At 37.8% G+C, this 25569-nt stretch overlaps 1 long non-coding RNA gene across 3 annotated transcripts in view; it reads left to right on the forward strand.

Moving 5' to 3' along the window:
* Window positions 1-18787, forward strand: part of LOC104985262 — a 52693-nt gene extending 33906 nt beyond the window's left edge. For all 3 annotated transcript variants that reach the window (XR_824873.1, XR_824874.1, XR_824872.1), the window contains 3 exons: window positions 7430-7725; window positions 10018-10122; window positions 16299-18787. This is a non-coding gene — a long non-coding RNA (uncharacterized LOC104985262). The remainder of the gene's footprint in view (window positions 1-7429; window positions 7726-10017; window positions 10123-16298) is intronic.
* The last annotated feature ends 6782 nt before the right edge of the window (window positions 18788-25569 follow it).

The following is a 25569-nucleotide window of genomic DNA, read 5'->3' on the forward strand; positions in this document are numbered from 1 at the left end:
CTCTTCTTAATATCTTCTGCTTCTGTAAGGTCCATACCATTTCTGTCCTTTATTGAGCCCATCTTTGCAAGAAATATTCCCTTGATATCTCTAATTTTCTTGAAGAGATCTCTAGTCTTTCCCATTCTATTTTTTTCCTCTATTTCTTTGCACTTAGGTCAATAATTACTAGGGTCATTTTTTAATGCAGTCTTAGTAGCTGAAATAATTAGAATGGTTTATCATTTTGAATTTATTTTTTTAATTAAGTTCTGGTAATAAAGTTATGCTGGCTTCATGAAATGAATTAAGGCACATTTCATCTTTATGTTTGATATGAAATAATTTAAATAATATTGTAATTATTTGTTCCTAAAAGATAGACTAAGATTTAAAGCTTTTTTGGATGTGTTATTATTATCTAAAATAATAGTCACCTTTCGAATCCCTTCTTTGGTAATTCATCAAGTTGGTTTTCTACCTGGTTTTCTCTGGTTTATTTGTATTTTCTAGGAAATCACACATTTCTTCTATTTCTACTCTTGCTAATATTTGTTTTGTCCTCACATTTTTAAGCAGGATCATAAATGGTGTATGTGTTTGTGTGTGTATATATCTTGTTTGTTAGTCTTTAAAACAGCATCTTTTGGAATTATTTAGTAACTCTTCTACTGTTTTTCTGTATCATAGATTGTTTCTGTTATCTTTATCTGTTGACTCCTCAAATTTTCTTTTAGTTAACTTTGTGCTTTTTAAAAAAATACTTAGGATAAACATGTTTCTGAACTTGTGCTCATTTGTCTTCATAATGAAAGGATTTAGGGACATCAGTTTTTATCTAATTATGGCTTTTTCTGTGTTCTGTAGATTTTTATGGAGTTACTTTTTCATTAATTTCTAAAGTGTTTGTGGGCATACCAGGTGGCGCTAGTGGATAAAGAACCTGCTTGCCAATGCAGAAGACGCAAGAGACGCAAGTTCTGTCCCTAAGTCAGGAAGATCCCCTGGAGGAAGAAATGGCAATCTACTCCAGTGTTCTTGCCCTGAGAATACCATGGACATAGGAGCCTAATGGGCTACACTCCCTGGGATTGCAGAGAGTTGGACAGACTGAAGTGACTTAGCATGCATGCAATCACGAGTGTTTGTGATTTTTCTCCTTAATCAGGAGTTAATTTTCAAATCGTTAAGGTATTTCAAACTTTTAAAAATTATTTCTTATATTATTAAATTATGATCAGTGACTGTGACTTGTAATATATTTACTTTTAAGTATATCTTATGGTTTGCTTTGTGGACTTTATTGTACTTTTAGTATTCTCTTCAAGGAATGCTTTTGTATTTTGCCATATATGTAGGCTGAGAATTTTCCAAATCTTTAAGTTATAGTTCCTTTTTGCTTAAGAATTCCATCTTCAAATCATTTCTGTCTTTTCACATTTTGCCATAAGTAGTCAGGAGGAGCCAGGCCACTCCTTCAGTATTTTGCATAGAGATATCCTCAGCTAAATATCCAATTTAATTACTTGCAAGTTCCACCTTCCACAGAACACTAGAACATGAAGTCAGTTCAGTCAAGTTCCTTGCCACTTTATAAGGATCACTTTTTCTCCAGTTTCCAATGACATGTTCCTCATTTCCTTCTGAGACCTATCATAATGGCTTTTGTGGTCCATACTTCTACCAACATTCTCCTTAGGGTTACTTAAATATTCTCTAAGAAGACAGGTTTTCTTTCCTCTCTTATTTTCTTTCTGAACCCTTAGCATAAATAGCCTTAATGCTCATATTTCTAGTGTGTACCTCTAAACTCTTCCAGCTGCTACCAGTAAACCAGTTGCAAAGTCACTTCCACTTTTTAAGTTATTTGTTATGGCAGCATCCCACTCTCAGTACCAGAATCTGTAGCAGTCAAGGTTCTCCAGAGAAACAGAACTTCTAGGACCTGAGGAATCCCATGATCTACTCTCTATAAACTGGAGACCTGAGAATGGCAGTGGTGTAATTCAGTCTGAGCCTAAAGGCCTGAGAACCAGAGGAGCCAGTGAGGTAAATTCCACTTCAAGGGCAGAAGATGAGATGAGGTGTCTCAGCTCAGTGAAGCTGGAAAAAGAAGCAAATACGTCCTTCCTCCACCTTTTGTTCCATTTAGACCCTCAACGAATCGGATGGTGCCCATCCACAACTGGGCAAGGCATTCCAGTGAGTCTACCAATTCAAATGCTAATCTTATCCAGAAACTCCCTCATAAACCCCAGAAATAATGTTTAATGTGAGTACCTCTTGGCCAATCAAGTTTATGCATGAAATTAACCATCATGCATATAAACATAGGAAAAAAATCACTGAAATTAAACTTTAGAAGATGAATTTAAGGAGAGTCACTCTGGAGATCAATCCAAATTAGTGGATTGGAAAAATCAAGAGGAAGAATATCTAAAAACTGTGAACAAATTCATACAGAGAAATAAATTATAACAAAAACATTCAGAGGTTGATTTTCCACATATCATTTCTGTGGACATTATTGGAGCCTGTGCATCATTAAAATACTGGTGTAAATCAAGGAAGAAGAAAACAAAATTGAGGGAACAGGATCCAACATAAAAGAGACAAAGGAATTTGCTGAGTGTGGGTAAAGAGACACATCAAATGATAGCTTTGTAGCAGGCCTGAAAATGAGTTGATATAGATTGTGACAGGTCAGAAAGCTCAAGGAGAGACTTCTTCAAGAAGATGAAATTAATAAAATAATCAGTGGATTTGACTCTATTGGGAAGAGATTTACACAAGCTCTGGAGAATATAGGAGGAAAAATTAATGTTAAAACATAGAAAAGTAAAAAAAATAATTCTTAATTAGAGAAAATAATCATAGTAAACATGATTCAGCTATCATAGTATTTACATGGTCAACATAAACAAGATTAATCTAAACAATAGATATGGGTCCTGCAGTATTATCCTATGGTATTGATACCACAGACCTTTAGAAGAGCTGGCTAGGGGAGCTGTGTGAGGGAGAGAGACTAGGAGAAAATGGATATTGATTTATCATAACTTTATAAGATTTTGAAAGAATGTGGGAACCCAGGTGTGTGTTGGGGGGGGGTGGGGTGGGGTGAGAATGGTGGTTATATGTGAAAGAGCTAAATTCTCATCATCTGTATTAATAATATTATCGGTAGATAGTAAAGCCAGTAACTGATAGTAAGAACGTGACTGTAAACATGTTATGTAGAGACTAGGGATAAATACCGGAAACCAACAGGAAGAACTGAAAGTAGTTGCCTTCTAGGGTGAGAAATTTGAAATGTGTGGAATTGTGAAGTGAACTGAAAGTTGCTCAATCATGTTTGACTCTTTGCACCCCATGGACTGTTGCCTGCCAGGCTCCTCTGTCCATGGAATTCTCATGGGTTGCCATTCCCTTCTCCAGGGGATTTTCTCAACCCAGGGATCGAACCCAGGTTTCCTGCATTGCAGGCAGATTCTTTACCGTCTGAGCCACCAGGGAAGCCCCTGAAATGTGTGAGGCCTAATGTTTTTCATAACAAGTCTTATAAAATTTTAAATGATGCACATGTGTGGCTTTGCCAAAAATACCTTCCCACCAACCCTAGATTAAAAACAAAATGAAATAACAAAAGAAGACATAAATTTAATAGATTCAGGAGATACAAGGAGGAGTTCTACAAGGTTAAAAAAAAAAAAGAAAATTGTAAGAACTCATATTAGAAAGAAGATCTGCATTTTTAAGAATTACCCTATTCCTTTCCCTCAGTCCAAATTTCAATTAGCATTGATAAGGAAAACTAATAGATGTATTCCTGCACATTTTTTAAGTTTCAGGGATAACAAAATCTTGCTGGGTTCCAGAAAGAAAAAAAAAGTTACTTGTGAAGAAAAAAAAAAAAAAGAGAGTGAGACTAAATTTCTTGCATCGAACTTTGGAGACTAGAAGATGGTAGGATAATGTCACTGAACTAGTGATAGAATTACATCGGTGAATCCTATACTGGACTAAGTTATCAGTCACCTGTCAGGGAGAGAGATGTGCAGATGTTTGAGGAGTCAAATATTAGAGGTCTTGAGAAAATACACTAACCAACAAAAGGATTTGAACAGTGACTATGGGAAATGGAAAGATAAGAGAGGAAATGGTGCTAAGTAATGAAGTTGTCAGTATACACATGGTCCAGCTTTAGTGGTTAGAGGCCAGCTTAGAAAATGTTTACTATAAGCTCTGAAGAAATATTCTTTTTTTTCAACCTTTCAGCTTGAAAATTTTCAAAATAAAAATCTGAAAGACTTTTACTTAGATTAACCAGTTTTTTTTGCAGTAGAGTGCTTCCTATTCTTTAGAAATGGCTGATTCTAGGGCAGGAAAAATAGGTGAGCCTGCATTTTTTTTTTAACATGACAAAGAAATGTGCCGTGATAAAAGGGCAGAGAGTGCATACAAAAAGATTTATTGCTGAGTGCCTTTTGAAAAACCACCTGTCAGGGAGTGAACAAAGCGGGATTGGAAGAGGAGGAAGTTCAGTTGTGATGCATTTTATCTTCGGCACTGTGAGCTCTAGACCTGATATGGTCCAGCTCGGACTGTTGTATTTGTCCATTTGTCAAAATTGGACAAAGGAATATGAAGAGATAGATCCCTTTCATATATGCCCATCATATGACAAACATACGTTTGTCATCTGGCAATAAAAAATACCCTGCACTTTTGTGACAGAAGCCCTACCTCTTTCTGATGACCAAGATCAATTACTCCTGCCAGATTTGTTTCTTGGCTCAAGATACTTGGAGTGACCAGGCGACAGTTGTAACTTAAAGTTTAATGGGCTCTGTCCCTTGGTGAGAACAGGACTTCCAGATTCATAGAACCTAGCATTGCAGGGAAAGGAAATATAAATTTCTAAATGGGCGCTGGGACTGAGGAGGCCACTCCTGCTTCTTCCCCTTGTTTCTTGCCTACATGTATGTTACTTCTTACAGATGCGATAGCATAATGTTTACTGATTTAGGGCATAACTACAACCCAGAGGAGGGTGTCCTATCTTCACATGGTATCATCACCTCAGCCATGCCTTCAGAATGCTTTTTGAGCATTCCAGATCACCATCTCCGATTGGCAGCTTCTGAACGTTGTGGTATGTAATAGGAATAGTGCACCAAGCAATCTGTATTGACATCTCCCTTGCTTTAGTACATCTGTTTGGTCAGTAGCAAAGCTCTGTAGGATATAAAGTGAACCAGAAACATTGTTAAATCTCAGGTACTGGTGTTAAGTCTCTGTCTTCTTTCCTTATTCCATTTTATTTTTAATTTAGGTTTGGGAGTTTATTTTTGGCAAAGTCATAAATGTGCATCATTTAAAATTTTTAAGTCACAAGTTCACATTTATACTTGTGGTCAGGAAAGGCAAATCCATACCTTTAATAGGTGTTGATTCTGGTCAAAGTGAATCACTGCCCCTTTCAGAGTGGAAAAGGGTCCAGTGTAATCAGTTTACCCTGTCTGATGGTCTCCTGGGGGAAGTGTTCTATACTGGGGGTTCAGCTTTGGTCTCTTTCAGATTATATAATCTGTTTTAGGACTTAGCTAGATCAGCCTTGGTAAGAGGGAGCCCAGACTGTTGGGCCCATGCATAGTCGCTGTTTCTGCCACCCTGGCAGCTTAGCCCATTATGCCAGCACTAAGGTGGTCAGTGACATGCTGGATGATGTCAGCTGGTTAGTATTCTGTATACTTGGTTGGTTAGTGCCTCTTCCATGGTGGAGTACTTTCTGATGGGTGTTAATAATATGTTAATACAAAGATTCTCAGTTTATTTCCATTCCCACAGGACTATCCTCATGCCCTGTTCCCAGGAAAACCAGTCAAGAGACTTTAATCTTTTAGATGAAATTAAAGAGGCCCTGAGCTAGCAGAGTGGCAGAGACTATAAATAAACGTTATATCTGAACAGTATTCAGGTTAGGCTTGTGATACTTTAGAGACTCCAAAATTTTCAATCTGATTAATTATGAGGATCAGAAATTCATCTTAACTGAGGCAAAGGATTTAGGAAAAAGTTGGTCTGTAGGTGAGACAGATACATTTTATTTATTTTTATTGGCAGATACTTGCTTTACAATGTTTTTAGTTTCTGCTGTAAAACAGCACTAATCAGCTGTAAGTATACATCTGTCCCCTCCCTCATGAGCCTCCCTCCCTCCCATCCCCCTGTCCTACCCTCTAGGTTGCTGTGGAGCAGCAAGCTGCGTTACACAGCAGCTTCACACTAGCTGTTTTATACATGGTAGTGTGTTTATGTCGATGCCACTCTCTTAATTCATTCCACCTTCTCCTTCCTCTGCTGTGTCTGCACGTCTGTTCTCTACATCTGTGTGTCTGTTCCTGGTCTGGAACTCAAGAAAGAGATCAGAATTAGAGACACATAGCCATGTCATAGGGCTACCCATTTCACAACTCAGAACTGCAGGGAAAAGTTTATTTGCTGTCACTGCTCTGATTCACCCTCTACAAGTCTCAATTTGCTGGTTATTGGGGGATTGGTAGTATGAGGGAACAAACAACAGTAACAAAAACTACAAGGAAATTGCCAGGTTTTAAACTTAGGCTCGTGTAAGCATTTAAACATTTCCTTTCAGGTTTCAGTAGTGTTTAATGTCTTAGTAGAACTGCTCTTAAGTGTTTCTCTCTAAGATGTTATCTGAGTATATGATGGAGAGGTGGCTTCTGTGATCTTCTGGCTTGAAGAAGGCAGGATTCTCAGATTTCTGTATTGTCCCAAGGTTCCTCTGGTCACCATGGTGATATCCTCTGTCAGTTGCTGCTCTTCTTTTTGGATTCCTGTCCTTTAGTTTGGTCAGAGCCTAGTGATGCTTCTTGGCTCTCAAGACCTCTGGTGTTAGAGACCCCTCTGAAATCTGGCAGTGAGTTGGGGTCAGTTCAGCTTGGGTGGCTCACTTCGAGCCATGACCCTCAGCCTCACACAGAAACCTCAACTGGCAATCTCCCTAGCTAGATAGTCTGGGGTTAACCTATACCAGCCTTGGGGAAACTAAGCTCAGAGTGCCTCTCTAACAAGACTCAATTGCAAAGTTTTTGTTACCATATTTTGATACTTTCCTATTTATTTGCTGTTTAATTTGTTTAGTATTTGTCACTACCTGCCCTTCCCTTACAGTATACATGTACACAAGAATATCAACTCATGATAATGGGGACCTTCTCAGTCTTGTTCATCACTGAATCGCAAACTCCAAGGATAAGTACCTGTCACATGGTTGGCCCTTAATAGATTTTTGTTAATGAAGGACAGAAATAATAGGTGAAATCCCTAAGTAAGAGTATATCAAGTGAGACCAAGATGAGGACTAAACTGTTTAGTCCTAAACAGTTCTAGAAGAACTAAACTGTTCTTCTACCTTCTCTTTTAGAGGTAAGAAGAAGAGGTTCCAGGGAAGAAAACTGAGAACTGATTGAGAAGTATGAAGAGGATAGAGTGCAGAAGATGGGGAGAAGCATGTTCAGTCGAGTGTGATAATCCCTATTGCCCAAAATGTCAGGAGTTGAGTCGGAGTAACTGAAGCTGACAAGTCTGTTGATGATTGGTAATCTGGGTGAGGAAAGCAGTATCAAGATACAAGTCTGAGAAAACTCAGGTCTCAAGAAATTGTGCCACCAAAGGGAGAAGAGAACTGTGGCAGCAAGTAAAATCTTTTATGAAGATAAGGTAAGAAGGACTTAGGATTTGTCGCTGGGCTGTTCAGAAACAGGACTCAATGGAGGGCTCTTTTCCCCCCAAGACAGAAGAAGCTTGGTGTTTTGATACGTAGGGAGGAAGGTGAGGAAAAGAGGAGGAAGACTGAAGAAAGATAATTTATGAGTTAAGGTCTCAGAACTTAACTGGAAAAGGATGAGATCAACCTTGGAATGGAAGGCAAGAAGGAAAGAGGAATGAGTGGGAAATAGAAGGTGTGAGGCAAATGGGAAGAACATACAGGAATTTCCATCAGCTTTTGCTTAATGAAATAGAGGTATCCAGATTATCTGCTAAGGGTACTTGTATATAGACCCCTGTAAGAATTGGTCTCCTACCTCCCACACTTCATTTGCATGTTCTTTGACTATCTCCTGACTGAGGGTAAACAGCCAGGCTCCCTGGAAGTGCCTTTCCAAAGAGTTCTGAAGAAGAGAACTCTAGTTCTTGTTCAAACTTAGGGGACTTGGGTGCCCTGGAGTTCCACAGAATTCATATGCAGATCTCAATAGATCTCAAACTCAGCTCTGTTTGTGATCCTGGGTTATGTAACTAACATGGATAATTCAAATATCACAACTTTCAGTTTCTTTTGTACCTCAACAATGGTGACTCATTATCAAATAGATAAAATTTATTTACTCTGAATGTTTTGTCTTCGTTGGTGCTCTTAACTGATGAGAGAGTCCATCAGTATCTTGTTTTGGATTACCTTATAAAAATGAAGAGTTTATGGATTATATGCTGATGGAAAAATTACCTACTGAGGTAGCTTCATATTTGTTCTTTACTGATTTCATGTATATGAATTTTGCAAAATGTGAGTTTTTTGAATGAGCACACACACACACACACACACACACATATATAGGGAAGTACATAATGTGCATATCTGAAGCCAGAATATTTAAAGTTATTTTGAATTAATAAAAGTTTATATGTAATAATATTTACTTTGCTTGTGCCTTTTTGACTGTCATTCATTTATTCATTTACCAAATACTTACTGGCTACAATGTGTAGGTTCTGTTCCAGGTACTAGGAGTATAAATGCACCAAAGAGACAGTCCCTGAGTTTCAAGGAATTTATGGTCTGGTTATAGGAGACAGATGTTGTAATAAAACAAGTACTGTGGTGTATTGTGTGTGCTAAGAAAGAAATATGTACAGGATGAACTAGGGCCTGAGGGAGGGAGCAGTCAATTTCTGTTTCAGAAGGGTGAGAACTTGCTGTCAAAAAGTTTTGAAGTAGGAGGCAGATAGCCCTGCAACCGGGGTAAAGCAATTGGAGATTCATTCCCTATGAACTGAAACTCTCAAGAAGAGAAAAGCAGGATAATTACGGGAGGAGGCTGGACCCTGCCCAAACTCCCCGACCACAGATGCACAGAAAAGTCTCCTTGGATGTTAAAGGAGGAGTTATGTCAAAGGATGTTCTGTACCCGTACTCCTTTTTGGTAAAATCCATCTTGGCTAAGAGATGTGTGTGCACACATGGGAGGACCCTAAGATATACCAAATATGGACATAACCAGCCAGTCAAAACCACTGGCTGAAGGAAACCTGTAAGAAATATCCCATAAAGTTAATCCAAACTGCCATGACAGTGCAACTTAGGGACTGTCTCTCTGAGTGCTCGTGTCTATTCACACGTACTATACTCTTTTCCCTCTTAATAAATACTTCACATGCTTCACTACTTTCTGTATCTTTGTGGAAATTCTTTTCTGCAAAGCCAAAAGGCCCATGTCATGGACCACTGGTCTAGTGGGTAGGAACTGATGTTTTCACTGCCGTGACCCCGCCTCAATCTCTCCTTGGGAACCCACCCCCTGCCCCAGTCCCCACCCCCAAGACACTGCAGGCCAAGGCCACCCACCTTAGGTAGGTTTTACTGATGAAATGGTGCCTGAATCTTGAAAAGTAAGAAAGTGTTTTTGTTAAGTTTGCCATTAGATAATACGAAGTCTTTGAGGACAAAGAACTTCCTTTTATACAAGTTTGTATTCTAGCACAAAGGAAGAATTTGCCAATAAATGAAAGTCTCTTAAGGTTTCTAAACAATTTCAAATTTAAAACTACTGAATGTTATAAAGGTATTTCTGTTTTCAAATACCAGCAGGTGGCAATATTACCCCATGAAAAAAGACTGATCGCCAAAAGCTGAAAATGTCTTTCCTGCATTTCTGTATCTGGTAATGAGGGTGTTCTGAATTAAAAATGGATGAGAAAAACTAAGTTTGAATTTTTTTATTTTCTCAACAGGCTAATTGAAAATGCCAGTGTTGGAACCCCACCCCCCTCCTCCTTCCTATTCATCCTGAGCCCAAGAGATCTCCATAAAATTGACCTGGATACCTTTCATTCAAGGTTTGTGGGAGTCTGAAGCCCGTCTCAAGATTTCTCCACTACACTGACCCAAGAAGAAAAACCGAGCTCCCTGTCTGATGTCCAGTAAAAGCCAATTCACAGAAAATATTCATGAATCTAAGAGATGTTAGTGACGATTTGGGGAAAGGATAAAGGATAGAGTTTACACACCAGCAGTGTAAACAAGCACAAGTGAATTGGCCTCCCAGGTCTCAAAATGTCCTTCAGCTGTGCAACATCTTGGAGTTTCACTGAATTCTTTTGTTTCAGCCCTTCATCTGGTTGGCTCCTCTTTTACCCTTCTAGGCCTTGGAACTTCAATTTCTTTTCCTTTTCTCCTCTCCCCCTCTCTCCATCTCCTTCCTATTTCCCTGTTTCCTCTCCCTGCCTCTGCCTCTCCTCTTCCCTTTTTCTTTCTCCTGGTCTTGCACCCCCAAAACCCACCAAGATTGCCTACAGTAAAGGGCTCTTCCCTCTGTGTGATCCCCACTTCCTTAAAGGCATTAGCAGCAGTTTATTACCTTGAAACAGAAGGCAGACCAATTTTTCAGTTTTCAGTGTAATAAAAATACTTGAAATATATGCCCTGCAGATATTAAAAAGAATCCCCAAGGTTGTGATTTTGGTTTTCAGCTGGTGTTTGCAGGTTTTTCTTTAGTAGGGTAATGTTAAGTGAGCTTGTTAGGGTCCTCTGCACCTCTCTGCATCTTCCATGTGCCTACAAAATAAACTGCCCTTGTAGCGCAGCTGGTAAAGAATCCACCTGCAATGTGGGAGACCTGGATTCTTTCCCTGGGTTGGGAAGATCCCTTGGAAAAGGGAAAGGCTACCCACTTCAGTATTCTGGCCTGGAGAACTGTATAGTCCATGAGGTCACAAAGAGTTGGACATGACTGAGCAACTTTCACTTTCGTCCATGATCTATCATGCTTGCATTATTTGCCATGGATTTTTTTTGAAGGCGATGGCACCCCACTCCAGTACTCTTGCCTGGAAAATCCCATGGATGGAGGAGCCTGGTGGGCTGCAGTCCATGGGGTTGCTGAGGGTCGGACACAACTGAGCGACTTACTTTCACTTTTCACTTTCATGCATTGGAGAAGGAAATGGCAACCCACTCCAGTGTTCTTGCCTGGAGAATCCCAGGGATGGGGAGCCTGGTGGGCTGCCGTCTATGGGGTCGCACAGAGTTGGACACGACTGAAGCGACTTAGCAGCAGCAGCAGCAGCAATACAAAGAATATTGGAATCTGTCACCTAGAATCTATGATTGTTAACATTTTGTTATATTTGCCTTCTGTGCATCTAAGTTTCTGATGCATTTCAGACTGAGTTGCAGACATAGGTACTTTTCACTCCTAGACATTTTAGCGTTCATGTGATTTTTTTTTCAGGTTTTTTTTTCTAGGTAAAATTTATATAACTGTGATATTCAGATTTTAAGTATACTATTAGATAAGTTTTGAGCAATGCAAAAGCCTGGGTTATCTAAACCCCTATTGAAATATAGAAAATTTCCATAAAGGATTTATTTGTTTGTTAGTTTTTCCATACACAAGTAGTGTAAAATGGTTAACTTCTGGACATTTCCAGGTCCGAGTACACTATTGGTAAGAAATTGCTTATTATAGTGTAATGGATTTAAAGTGAGTTGTATAGGTATAGAAGCCCAGTTCAAATTAAGCTCTGCATCTGTGCTTTTTGCTGTTTCAGTTGAGCTCTGACTTTACAAGCAAGCAGAAACACTCAAGCAAAGTGGGCACTGCCTGTCAGTTAAGAGCAGGAGCTAGGTCTGTTTTTTGATACGTATCTCAACTATCCAGGATGCTTTATACCTTTGACACTCAAATATTTCCTGTCGCCACACTATCTGTTACAAAAATTTATTGTCTATTCTATGGCGGCTGTTTGTGCACCTAGGAAATAATCACGGGACTATAGAAGTCAAAACCACGGAGAATGTCACATATCCTTCTTAGGCGGTCATCAGTCAGTACTTGAAGTAGGGTTAAAAGAATAGGATCTGTAAAGCTTCTCCACAGCCCAGAGGTAAAGAAAGACGGATAACTAAATTCAGACAGAACGGCTTTGAGGCTCCAGGAGTAATAGACCTGGATTCTGAGTTTTCTTATGCTTCCTATTGGAGTTAAATCAATGCTTGACCTTCCCTGGGCCTGTAGGTTCATGCAGATGAGTAGTTACTGCTTCTTGAAGGTGTTTATATGGAAAAGTCCTGATGCATGTTTATAGAAAGAAATATATAGGACAACAGTACATGTTACTTTCTTAAGTTTTAGTAAAGATATTCGGATATCTTTTTAAATGCTACATCCAAATTTCAACACGTCAAATGCCCACTGAGGACCATAACACATCATTGCTTGCCATTCTTTTTTTAAAATTGAAGAATAGTTGATTTACAATGTTGTGTTAGATTTTGTTTACAGCCAAGTGATTCAGTTTAATATATATGTAAATATGTATATTATTTTTCAGATTATTTTCCATTATGGGTATTGAATATTGATACAAGATATTGAATATCACTTATATGTAGAATCTAAAAAAATGATACAAATGAACTTATTTACAAAGCAGAAACAGACTGACAGACATAGAAAACAAATTTATGGTTACTAAGGGAAAAGCAGGGTGAGGGATAAATTAGGAGTTTGGGATTAACAGATACACATTATATATAAAGTAGATAATAAGGACCTACTATAGCACAGGGTAATTGCCATTCTTTGTTTTTTAGGTGGTTCCTGCTTTACTGACTTAAGAGTCTAATATGCAGAGTGAAATCTGTGTCTGAATTGCTGTCTTGGTCACAAATCTCTTTCTTCACAGATGGAAATTTTCTCCAGAATAAATAAGTAGTGTTTTGGTCAGTGTTCAGTTTTGGAGATTAAAACTCACTATAGTCAGTTTGAACACAAAGAGATTCTTCAGAGTATTAAATGGCTCACAGATTCTAGGTTGAGCTTCCAGGAAGGGTTCCCAACTTACACTGGCTGTCAGGAGATTATTGCTTTTAACCCAAGCAGGACACTATAGTATCAGAAAGAAATGGCTAAGTTATTAGCTCCTGAACCTCTGCTATGAGCAGAAAATAGTCTGCCAATTTAGGAAGCTGCTGTCCCAGCTGGTGCCATTGCTGTCCCAAACCACACCAACAAAGTGAGTGCCAAAGTCCAGTTTAACATCTGATGGTAGGAACTTAAATTCTAGAACCCTAGGTACAAGGGGTTGTGAAATAGTTTTTAGCTGGTTAGCCTCAGCATGTCAGAAGAAGTTAAGACATGTAGTGAGTGAGCCATTTCAATGTCTTCCAGTATCTTCTAGGAATAGCGAAAGTTTGGAGACTTTATCAAGATGTTGACATAGGAGGCTCCTGAATATTCTTCCTCTCAAGGAAGCATCATGTATATAGGTACATTCTGAGAAATTCCCTCTGAAAAAACAATTGAGAAACTAGCTAAGCAATTTCTATATATCAGACATATGAAAAAACACAAAATGGGTAGGAAAGGCAGAGACACATGCTCACTATAAACTCTGCGCCCAGGAGTGAAATACTATTGAGAGAGAATGCCTATTCCCAGCTTCTCCCTGAGAAGCAGAGTTTGCACTGTACATCTAGCACCTCAGCTTTTGACTCCCACATGAGGGATGGGTTTCCAAGATACCAAGCCCACAGCTACTTCAGTTCAGTCACTCAGTCGTGTCTGACTCTTTGCAACCCCATAAACCACAGCACCCCAGGCCTCCCTGTCCATCACCAACTCCCAGAGTTCACCAAAACCCATGAGTTGGTGATGCCAGCCCATAGCTAACATCATACTTAATGGTGAAAAGCTGAAAACTACCTTTAACATTAGGAACAAGGCAAAGATGCCACTTCTGTCACTTTTATTCAGCATAGTACTGTAAGTTATAGCCAGAACAATTAGACAAAAAAATAAAATAATCCAAATAAACAAGGAACAGAAGTCTCTTTTTGCAGATGATATGATATTAGATACAGAAAACCATAGGACTTCTCTATAAAACTGTTAGGACTAATAAAAATTCAGTAAATTTGCAGGATACAAAATCAGTATACAAAATTAGTTGCTTTTCTATATATTAACAATGAACTATCAGAAAAATTAATAATCATTTATAATTGTATCAAAATAATAAAATATTAATACTTACTTAGCAAATATAACCAAGGAGGTGAGAGATCTGTACACTGAAAAGTGTAAGACATTGATGATTAAAATGAAGACAAAATGGAAAGATATTCCATATTCATAGATTAAAAATATTGCTGAAATGTTCATTCAGTATAATCTCTATAAAAGTTCCAATGAAATTTTTCGTAGAAATAGAACAAACAATTCTAAAATTTGATCCATAAAAGACCCCCAAATTTGAAATCAGTCTTGAGTAAAAACAGCAAAGCTGGAGGCATCGCACTGCCTAACTTCAAACCAAATTACAAATCTGTAGTAATCAAAACAGTATGATGCTGGTATAAAAACACACTCAGAGGTCAATGTAACAGAACAGAGAGTCTTGAAACAAACCATATAAGGTCAGTTATTTTTTACAAAAGAGGCAAGAATATGCAATGGAGAAATGAAAGTCTCTTCAGTAAATGTTGGGAGTACTGGATATCCGCAAGCAAAAAAATGAACTGTATTATACCATACATTGAAATTAACTCAAAATAGATTAGGGAATAGGCCTTAATTGAAGGTGTTGGTGAAGTTGTGTTCCTTTATGAAGGCTCCAGGGAAGAATTCATTTCCTTGCCTTTTCCATTTTCTAGAGGCTTTTTAGGAGAAGGCAACGGCACCCCCTCCAGTACTCTTGCCTGGAAAATCCCATGGACAGAGGAGCCTGGTGGGCTGCAGTCCATGGGGTCACTAAGAGTCGGACGCGACTGAGCGACTTCACTTCCACTTTTCACTTTCATGCATTGGAGAAGGAAATGGTAACCCACTCCAGTGTTCTTGCCTGGAGAATCCCAGGGACAGGGGAGCCTGGTGGGCTGCCGTCTATGGGGTCGCACAGAGTCGGACACAACTGAAGCAACTTAGCAGCAGCAGCAGCAGCAGCAGCAGCAGAGCCTTTTTATATTCCTTGCCTTGTGATCTCTTTCCTCTATACTCAAAACCAGCAAGGGAGACTGAGTGAATAATCCTTATTTAAAATTGTTTCTTCAATTACAAGCATATTTTGAACAAATATTTTCCATTTGTTTTTCTCATATCACATTTAATTCATTTAGTAATAGTTTTTCACAGGCTCTGTATTCAAGTTTTTCTGTTATTCATCTATAGAGGCCTGCTGTTTGCCTAGAGAATTATGGGTGCACTCTCCTTGACTTGACTTCCTACTCTACTTTAATCTGGTACTTTCTCATCCATACTCTTAGAATTTATGCTGGATTTGAGTTGGAGGCCTGGAAACATTTGTCCTATAATCTTTCTTTAAGGCCTTTAGCTACCCAAAAGTGAAGGGAAAGTAAGCTGAGTTTGCTATCAACTGGCGTCTGCAGTTTGGGTGTGATGAATCACATCCCCTGAGCACACATCGTTTCTGGGGATGCTTTCTCTGAATCTTGGTCGTCCAGAGAAGCAGGCAGCCTCAGGAAGAGGGGGGACAAGTGTGTGACTCTGTGGCTCATGGGCATTTTATTTGGTGGCATCACCGTGATTCTTTCTGTTTAGCAGTTATTTACCATATACTTCATTCTTAAGATATTGCTTCCTACCCCTCATGGATATCCTTTTTAAGTAATTTAATGATGAAGAGACAAGTTGCAACTGACAACTTTTTTTGGAGATGCATGAAGTGAAGTGAAGTCGCTCAGTCGTGTCCGACTCTTTGCAACCCCATGGTCCTCTGGGACAGAGGTCCTTACCAGGCTGCTCTGTCCATGGGATTTTCCAGGCAAGAATACTGGAGTGGGGTGCCATTTCCTTCTCCAGGAGATCTTCCCAACCCAGGGATTGAACCTGGGTCTACCACATTGTAGGCAGACGCTTTACCGTCTGGTGGGTATATAAGGTGAATTTGATTATTTAAAGAAGATCTAAGGCACATGGACCAGTAGAGAGGCTAAAATGTAAGGGCAAGGATATTTGTTTTGTCCACTTATGTATCCAGTTTCCCTCAAACAGGTTCTAACACCTAGTAGATGCTCATGAATATTTGTTGAATGAAGGACTGAAGATAGAAGAGAGACAGATGAAATGAGATCATGAGGTAAGAAAGAAGGGGTTGAGTCAAGGCAATCTCCTTCCTTTCAGACTGGTGACAAAAAATAAGCACACTTCGATAAAACTGGAGCTCAAGGAGAGGGAAATTATGCTTTATGATGTCTATATTCTTCATAAAGTGGAAGTTCAGGCCATAGGTTGAGAGTGAGGGTGAGAATAGAATAGAGTTGAGTAGAGTAGCAGAAGAGAACATAAAATGCAGCTTGAACAGAGCGTTAAAGCTTTGGAACTCTTTCGTAAAAGTGGCAAAGGAATTTAACTTGGGGTGCATATGGGGCTACTGAATAATGCTGGAGTCTTAGCTTAGGAACTTGAACCAATCAATTTAATTATGCTGTTTTTTCTATAATTATGTGATTTCTTTTTTTGAAGTCTGAAAAAAAAAAGGATAAAATACGCCCACAGTTAGGTAGGCAAGTGTTGTACACTGTTAAAGGAAATTGAAGGCATGGCTAGAAAATGGTAGAAATAACTGTCTACAAGATTGTAGCGGCTTCTTCCTTGTAAGGTTGCTGTGAGAATGAAATGAGGTGATATTTATGCAGCACTTAGAGTAGGGCCTGGCAGAGTAAGCTCTCAATAAATGTTAATTATAACTCCTGATTAAGTTAGAAAGACAAAATTAAAGGGGCTGATAGTTTGGGAAAGTGGTTAGAGAGAGAAGCTTTAAGGTAAGCCTTAGGTAAGCCTTAAGATGAGTGAAAGGACTAGAGAATTTAGGTGGATTTAGTTTCAGAGTTCAGTAGTCCAGAAATTAGTGATTATAATTAAGGTTGATGTTTTGGTTATTTCCTGAGACAGTATTGCTGAAGTGCTGCAGAAGCCAAGTGTGTTGTAGGGGTCTGGATCAGACAACTGTGCAGTTACTATTTAATGTTTCCTTCATATGTATGATTGAATCAGGCTGAACATGGCAGGATTCAGGGTGTGAAGGAGTATCTTGAGCCAGATGCTTCAGATCTTAATGAACATGGTGGAGTGGTTTGGAGGCTGGTAACAAAAGTGTTAAGCATGGGAAGAGAAGAGTGGTTCTATATAGTGGTGGGAGCTTCAAAGGCAAGGGTACAGTTGAAGAGCATCAAAAGAGAAAAGTTCTGAAGTTGGTAGCACAAAGTCTGGAGAGCAACTCGACCTTGAGAGTGCCCCCAGTGTCCCCCTCTCCAATACAAGGCTACAAAGGTGAGAGATGGCAAGTTTGCTTTCTCCCAGGGTCTCACAACAACGTGAATCAGCAGTAAGTATACATGTATTCCCCTCCCTCTTGAGCTTCCCTCACCCCATCCCAACCCTCTAGGTCATCACAGGGCACCAGGCCGAGCTCCCTGTGTTATACAGCAAATTCCCACTAGCTATCTGTTTTACACATGGTAGTATACATGTTTCAGTGCTATTGTCTCAATTCCTCCCGTCTTCTCCTTTCCCGGATGAGTCCACCACATGCCCATTTTCTACGTCTGCATCTCTATTCCTGCCCTGCAGATTGGTTCATCAGTACCATTTTTTCTAGATCCCATATTTATATGCATTAATATATATTTGTTTTTCTCTTTCTGACTTACTTCACTCTGCATAACAGGCTCTTGGTTCCTGTACCTCACTTTCACTGACTTGACTTATAAAGTTTCTATTGATAAAATTATGTCACTAAGTGGTATTTATATATAAGTGAAAATTTAGTAAGTAAAAGCCAGCAGTATTGTACCAGTTTACTTCTTAAGCCCTTTTGTACCCCGCTTTGTGATGCTTGGACTCTGTAAACTCCACTTTTACTCTGTTAAGCTGGCTCCCTGTTAGGCTCTTCCACTAGGGAGTGTTAGAGGAGACTGGGAGGTGGCAGGAGAAAGGAGGGACTTGCTGCAGCCTGTCAGCTTCCAGTTTTCTTTCTGCCTTCTTCCTGTTCCTGTGAGCATTAGCTCAGCAGCCCTTCACCAGGCAGCTGCAGTTCCCTCCCTCCTACAGCATTAAGTGGGAGTGGTTTGCCAGTTTTCCAATACTTGCAGAAAGAAATTCCTTGTGCACAACTCCCTCCACCCCAACCCTCAACATAAGCATCAGGCATGCAGCGTCACCTCGGATGTTTGAGTCCATATGGGCTCCCTCCTGTACTTTTCTAGTTTCTAAGTTTTAACAACCTCTTTCCTTGTTCCTCCAACCCTACAGGTGGAGATAGCTACTTTCTGCAGTTGCTATTTCTGATATCTTAATGTTTTTTATTTCTCCAGTTTCCAATTTTTAAAATTCTCTTCATTCAAATAACTGTGTGATTGCTGCCTCCTCACTGTAACCCTACTGATATAATTGTCTTCTTTAATTTTTAATTCATGGACAATTTAGGATTATATCTTAATCACATGCAATATGCATTTATTATGTGGTGTTCTTATTTAATGTATGACATATTTTTCCAAGAATTAATTATAAAATAAATATTATAGATAGAAATAAAAATTAAATCAGTTTAGTTTTATGAAAAACTTTCTGCATTGCTCTTATTTTTCTCAATTTCACTATAAATAATGAAACCTTAATCAGAGCCTCATTTGCCTGTGGACAGCCATTTGGGTACTCTGTATTTAGTACAAATGACTGGATTTTAAATTAAAATACTTCACTTTGGTCAAGACTCACACGTTTAGGTAATATAATTAACATTTCTGAGCTCTGAATCAAACCAAATTGAGTTCTAAATTTACTTTGGAAAGATAGGATGTAAATGCCAATCATAAAAATTTGGTTTGAGGTGGTTAATTGGAAAATCTTTGAGAGCAGATAAAAATCTTCAGTTTGGTCTCAGAAAAGTACTTTCTTCCTTTATCATTTACAAGCCCATAAAGTTAAAGATGAATGAGTTATTACATGCAAAAACCTTGTGGGGTGGATATTCTGAATTGTTACTCTTTCCTGGGACTGAACCTGTGCTGAGGATTCTGCTTTTAGCTGTAAAATCAAAGTGGATCAATTTTTCATTGTCAAGGAAGTCATTTGTTAGTCTATCTATCTACCTACCTACCTATCCATCTACCATCCATTTACCTATCCATCCATCCATCCATCCATCCTATCACCTATTTATCAGAAAAGTATAGGACTGAATAAAATAATGAATAAAAAAGCACATCTACACCAGTCTTTTCATTCTATTTGCTTAACTAATTATAGAGTATAACCTAGTTTCCCTTGTGGCTCAGACAGTAAAGAATCTGCCTGCAGTGCAGGAGACACAGGTTTGATCCCTGGGTTGGGAAGATTCCCCGGAGAAGGAAATGGCTACCCACTCCAGTATTCTTGCCAGGAAAATTTCATGGATAGAGAAACCTGGTGGGCTATAATCCATGGGGTGGCAAACAGTCAGACACAACTGAGAGACTTTCATTCATTCGTTCATGCACACATGTTCTTTTCCTTTTACCTCACCACACATCTTAGTGACCCAGAGCTTCTTATCTTATATAATATTCTTTATCAATAATTTTTCAGGCTTCCCTCATAGCTCAGTTGGTTAAGAATCTGCCTGCAATGCAAGAGACCCAGGTTTGATTCCTGGGTCAGGAAGATCCCCTGGAGAAAGAAATGGCAACTCACTCCAGTATTCTTGCCTGGAGAATCCCATGGACAGAGGAGCCTAGCAGGCTACAGTCCATGGGGTTGCAAGAATCGGACATGACTTAGAGATTAAACCACCACACTATCATAATTTTGTATTTGCCTTTGAACTTCCAAAATAACTAACCTTAACTCTTAAAGCATATATTATGTGGTCTTGAGAGTCCATCTAGTCTAGGTGTGGTCTCACAATAACCTAATTTACTGGACAGGGGTTATTGGTTTTAATACCAATATTTAAATTTATATGGATGTGGTAATGATGAGAGAACCACTAATGACTTTATTTTGTTCTTTCTATTGGATATCTGTTTTTGACTAGATATGAATACTTCAGAAATGTATTCAATGATCATAAAATTGTTTTGGTGAACACAGATTTAGGTATATGGGGATGATATGATCCTAAAGCATGTTTAGGCTAAACTGTTCAAATGGTCTGATTCATTCTTCTAATTTTGGGGACATGTTATTTTATTAAATATTATATTGACTTTATTTAGAGATGAGTAATGTTTAAAGTTTTTAAATGACCATTTCTTTGCTGGAACTTGTCATTTCGAATTATGTTTCGGGAGCTGGGTCAGATCAATGGCAATGTTCTTAAATAGAGTCTGTGAACTTCTATGTTTGAGATATCCAGTTGCTCTTGCCCTTTCTGCGGTGTGTATATATGCTTGGGCTTCCCAAGAGGTGTAGTTGGTAAAGAATCTGCATGCCAATGCAGGAGATGCAGGAGATTCGGGTTTGATCCCTGGTTTGGGAAGATCCCCTAGAGTAGGAAATGCAACCCACTACAGTATTCTTGCCATATGTTTTCAAATTCTTGAATTCTGTGAGTTATCCTAGTATCCTATTAATAAGTTTATATTTTGTCATAGGCTAACCAGAATTGACTTCAGCATCTCCCAAAAGTAAACCAGAAGAAAAAGGGGCGAACATTGCATGAAGAAAGGATGTTTTAATATTACCAAAAATTGGAAAGTAAAAATATACTAATTAAAACAAGGTTGATAATAAAATTTTAGGTTGTTTAGACTTTAAGGAGTTCATTCTATATATATTGCCTTTAACAAACTCTTGTAAATAGTAAATGCTATTCTGCTTTGATTTAAACATTTCATTCCTGCAATGACAGCACATAATTAACCTAGAAAATGTCTTGTAAGCCAGTTCATGATTATTAGAACTGTTGAAAAACAGGGGAAACATTTTATTTGGCAAATACATTACAGATAAACAATTTTACATTCTCCCAATGAAGAGAGGAATAACTTTAGTAACTTTCTGTGTTTCACAATAAGATCAATCCAGATTTAGGGAAATTGCTTTTATTTATAATAAACAGTTTGCTATGTTTGACCTACATAACACCTAACTTTCCAAGTTGTCAAACCTGAGCACTATTGCCTCAATTAGAGAATGTGGAAAAAAACTCGCATAGGTAAATTTTGGTTGTATATGTCACAAAGATAGTTCCTTACCTTTGTTCATACATTCAGTTATTCTACAACAATCTAATGCATGCCTTTTATATATTAGGCTTTTACTAATGCCTAGGAATCACCAGTTAAGAAATGGACAGAGACCTAATATTCTTGAGATGCTTACCTTCTAGTTTTCAAATGGGTTTGCTTTTTGTATTTGTTAATTCAGGAATCTTTCTATTAGCTTCCTTTTTTGGCAATACAATATGTGCTTTTTTTTTTTAATGTATTTTATTGGAATATAGTTGATTTACAGTGTTGATTTCTGATGTATAGCCAAGTGAGTCATATATATATATTATCTCCAAGTGATTCATTTATATATATATATTCTTTTTCATATTCTTTTCCATTATATTTTATCACAGGATATTGAATATAGTTCCCTGGGTTTTACAGTAGAACCATGTCCTTTATTCAGTCTACATATAGTGGTTTGCATCTACTAATCCCCAAATCCAATCCATTTCTCCCCCAATCCCCTCTCCATTGGCAACTACAAGCCTATTCTTTATGTCTATGATTCTGCTTTATAGATAAGTTCATTTATGTCCTATTTTAGATTCCATAGACAAGTGCTATCATATTGCATTTGTCTTTCTCTTTCTCATTTGCTTCACTTAGTATGATAATCTCTAGGTCCATCCAAGTTGCTGAAAATGGCATTATTTCATTCTTTTTTATGGCCAAGTAGTATTCCATTGTATATATGTACCACATCTTTGTCCATTCATCTGTTGATGGACATTTAGGTTGTTTCCATGTATTGGCAAAGAGTCAGACAGGACTGAGGGACTAAGCGCATGTGTCTTGGCTATTGTGAATAGTGCTGCTATGAATATAGGGGTGCATATATCTTTTTGAATTATAGTTTTATCTAGATATATTCCCAGGAGTGGGACTGCTGGATCATATAGAAACTATTTTTAGTTTTTTGAGGAATTTCCATACCATTTTCCATAGTGATTGCTTCAGTTTACATTTCCACCAACAGTGTAGGAGGGTTCCCTTTTCTCTACACTGTCTCCAGCGTTTGTTATTTGTATATTTTCTAATGATGGCCGTTCTGACCAGTGTGAGGTGGTACCTCATTGTCACTGTGATTTACATTTCTCTAATAATTAGCAATGTTGAGCATCTTTTCATGTGCCTGTTGGCCATCTGTATGTTTTCTTGGGAGAAGTGTCTATGTAGTTCTTCTTGCCCAGTTTTTGATTGGGTTCTTTGTTTTTTTGGGTGGAGTTGCATGAGCTGTTTGTGTATTTTGGAAATTAGGCCCTTGTTGGTTGCATCATTTGCAGATATTTTCTTCTAGTCCACAGGTTGCCTTTTCATTTTGTTTATGGTTTCCTTGGGTCACCTTTGCTGTAAAAAGCTTGTAAGTTTAATTAGGTCCCATGTGTTCATTTTTGCTTTTATTTCTATTGCCTTGGGACACTGACCTAAGAAAACTGGTACAATTTGTGTCAGAGAGTATTTTACCTACATTGTCTTCTAGGAGTTTTATGGAGTCCTGTTTTAATTTGTGTTTAAGCCATGTTAAGTTTATCTTTATATATGATGTGAGGATGTGTTCTAACCTCATTGATTTATATGTGGCTGTGCAACCCTCCCACTTGCTGAAGAGATCTTTTTTTTTTTTTTCCATTGTGTATTCTGTTGGCTTTTAATCAATTTGAAGCCCACTCAGATTATAATAATTAGGATCATTTAGGGTACATTTAGTGTGTCGGGGGAGAGAATAATTGTGGACAAACAAAATATCTACTATATAGACACCTAAAAATTATTTTAAAATATTTGTAATTTTATCTTGAAATTCATTGAGTTGTAGAAAAATGTTAATATTTTGGTTTTGCTTTAAAAAGGAAATTAATGTGGTAAATTCCCTGATAGCTTAGTTGGTAAAGAATCCGCCTGCAATGCAGGAGGCCCCGGTTTGATTCCTGGGTCGGGAAGATCCCCTGGAGAAGGGCTAGGCTACCCACTCCAGTATTCTTGGACTTCCCTTGTGGCTCAGCTGGTAAAGAATCCGCCTGCAATGTGGGAGACCTGGGTTTGATCCCTGAGTTGGGAAGATCCCTTGGAGAAGGGAAAGGCTACCCTCTCCAGTATTCTGGCCTGGAGAATTCCATGGACTCTATAGTCCATGGGGTCGCAAAGAGTCGGACACGACTGAGCAACTTTCACTTCACTTTCACTTTTCACATGCATGTTTATGCATGCCAAATAAATATAAACATTTGCTACTCACACATGCACTGTATTACACAGATGTTCTTCATTAGTTCTTTTGTCAGCTCCAGCTCAAAGACTTATTTATCTATCCTTAGGAGCTTTAGCACACAGAAGATGTTTTAGACAACAGAAGAGAAACAGAAGCACAGTTTATCATTTTTATAAGTTAACTGCAGTATTGATATGTAATTAACTCTAATGAATTAAACAGTCATAAAGAAATCATTAAGTTAATTTTTAAACTTAGAGCATTGTCACAGTTAACTCACTGCTGATGGCTATGTGTATTTCAAAGCATTACTGCTGTCTATGCGTATATCTAGCCTCTGCTGTTATTGGCTAAGGCTGAGGACTTGAACTTTGTGTAAAGTTAGAAGTTAATGTTCTTATCTTAGTCACTGGACTTGGGCTGTTTCTTAAAACTCTAAGAACTGGCTTGGTTACTATTAGTTCTCCCTTCTGAAAACAGCATTTTCATGTGACCTAGTAGACGAATTCAACTTTTCCTACTGATAAACTAAAGATTTAGAGCAGCAGTTCTCAAAGCAATTCTCTTCTTCAGGGAGTCTGCAAGGTTAAAACTGTTTCCTTAATGATAAATTTTTTATTTTATTTTTATTCTTTATTGAAAAACTCAGACTTTTCTTTCTTCATGTCCAGAGGTTACAGAACAAGATAGCATAGTTGCTCTGATACTAACATGGGGTGTTTATTATGATTTTAAAAGATTTCCTAAATAAGTAAATACCTATTTAAATATTTTCTCTGTTTTAATTTCTTATAAGGTAATAAACCATTGATTGAACTCACATAAAAACTTTTTGGGGCTGTCTATAATCTTTAAAGGTAAAGGGATCCTGAGACCAAAAAGTTGAGTACTATTATTGGGTTAGCATAAAGTAAGCAGCTGTTTGAGGATATTAGTGTTCTTATTCTAAATGTTCTCCTTGGGTATTTAGACATTATATTCTGGATTCTATATAGTTGCCAGAAGGCTCTACTGCATTAGCATGGTAATAAAATGCTGTTCAAGATTTCTTTCATTGTTTCTACTAAAACATGATCCTTGTGACACATATTTACAACTGACATAACTTGCCATTCATTATGGAATAATTGATTTGCCACCTTGAGGCTTTAGATAATTGTGGATTCTCCACTGCAGATTCCAATGCATCTTATAACAAATAACTATGGGTCATTATAGACAATTGATAAAAAATACCCTTTCAACTCTTAAAATTACTACACATCTTTTCTGAAAACATTTATCTTGGCTTATTTGGATTTTGATACTTTGTATCTATATATTATCTATCTTTTAAAGTTAATAGTTACATTTTCCTTGCTTAGGGAATCTGCAACTAAGATTCTTCAAAACATGCTGGTGAAAGTAATTTTAGTTAGGTTTAGGTAACAAAAATAGCAACATATAAAACTTCTTTAATGTGTATAGCCTCAAGGTTTAAAAATTTTTTAAATTTCCAGTGTTTCCAATATTTACACCAATATGAAGTTTTTCAATAATGCTATTGTTTATCTTAAAAAGCAATTTAGAATAATTGTATAAATGTGGAAATTCATGTATGAGTTTATTTGTATTATAAAATATTAACAACATATTAATAATATTTATTGAACTAGGTTGTATGCTTCAAGTATGCTTGAAGAAAAATATGAAGTATTATATGAATCCTCTTTTTATTTATTCATTTTTATTTATTTTTTATACTTTTTATTTATTTTTATTATGAATCCTTCTTTATTTGACTGCATCAGGATTTCTTTATTTCTTTATTAAGCTGCTGGTCACGGGATCTTCATTGCATCATGCTGGATCTTTT

This window comes from Bison bison, unplaced genomic scaffold (assembly GCF_000754665.1).
Source record: "Bison bison bison isolate TAMUID 2011002044 unplaced genomic scaffold, Bison_UMD1.0 scf7180017864041, whole genome shotgun sequence".
Classification (NCBI taxonomy): Eukaryota; Metazoa; Chordata; class Mammalia; order Artiodactyla; family Bovidae; genus Bison; species Bison bison.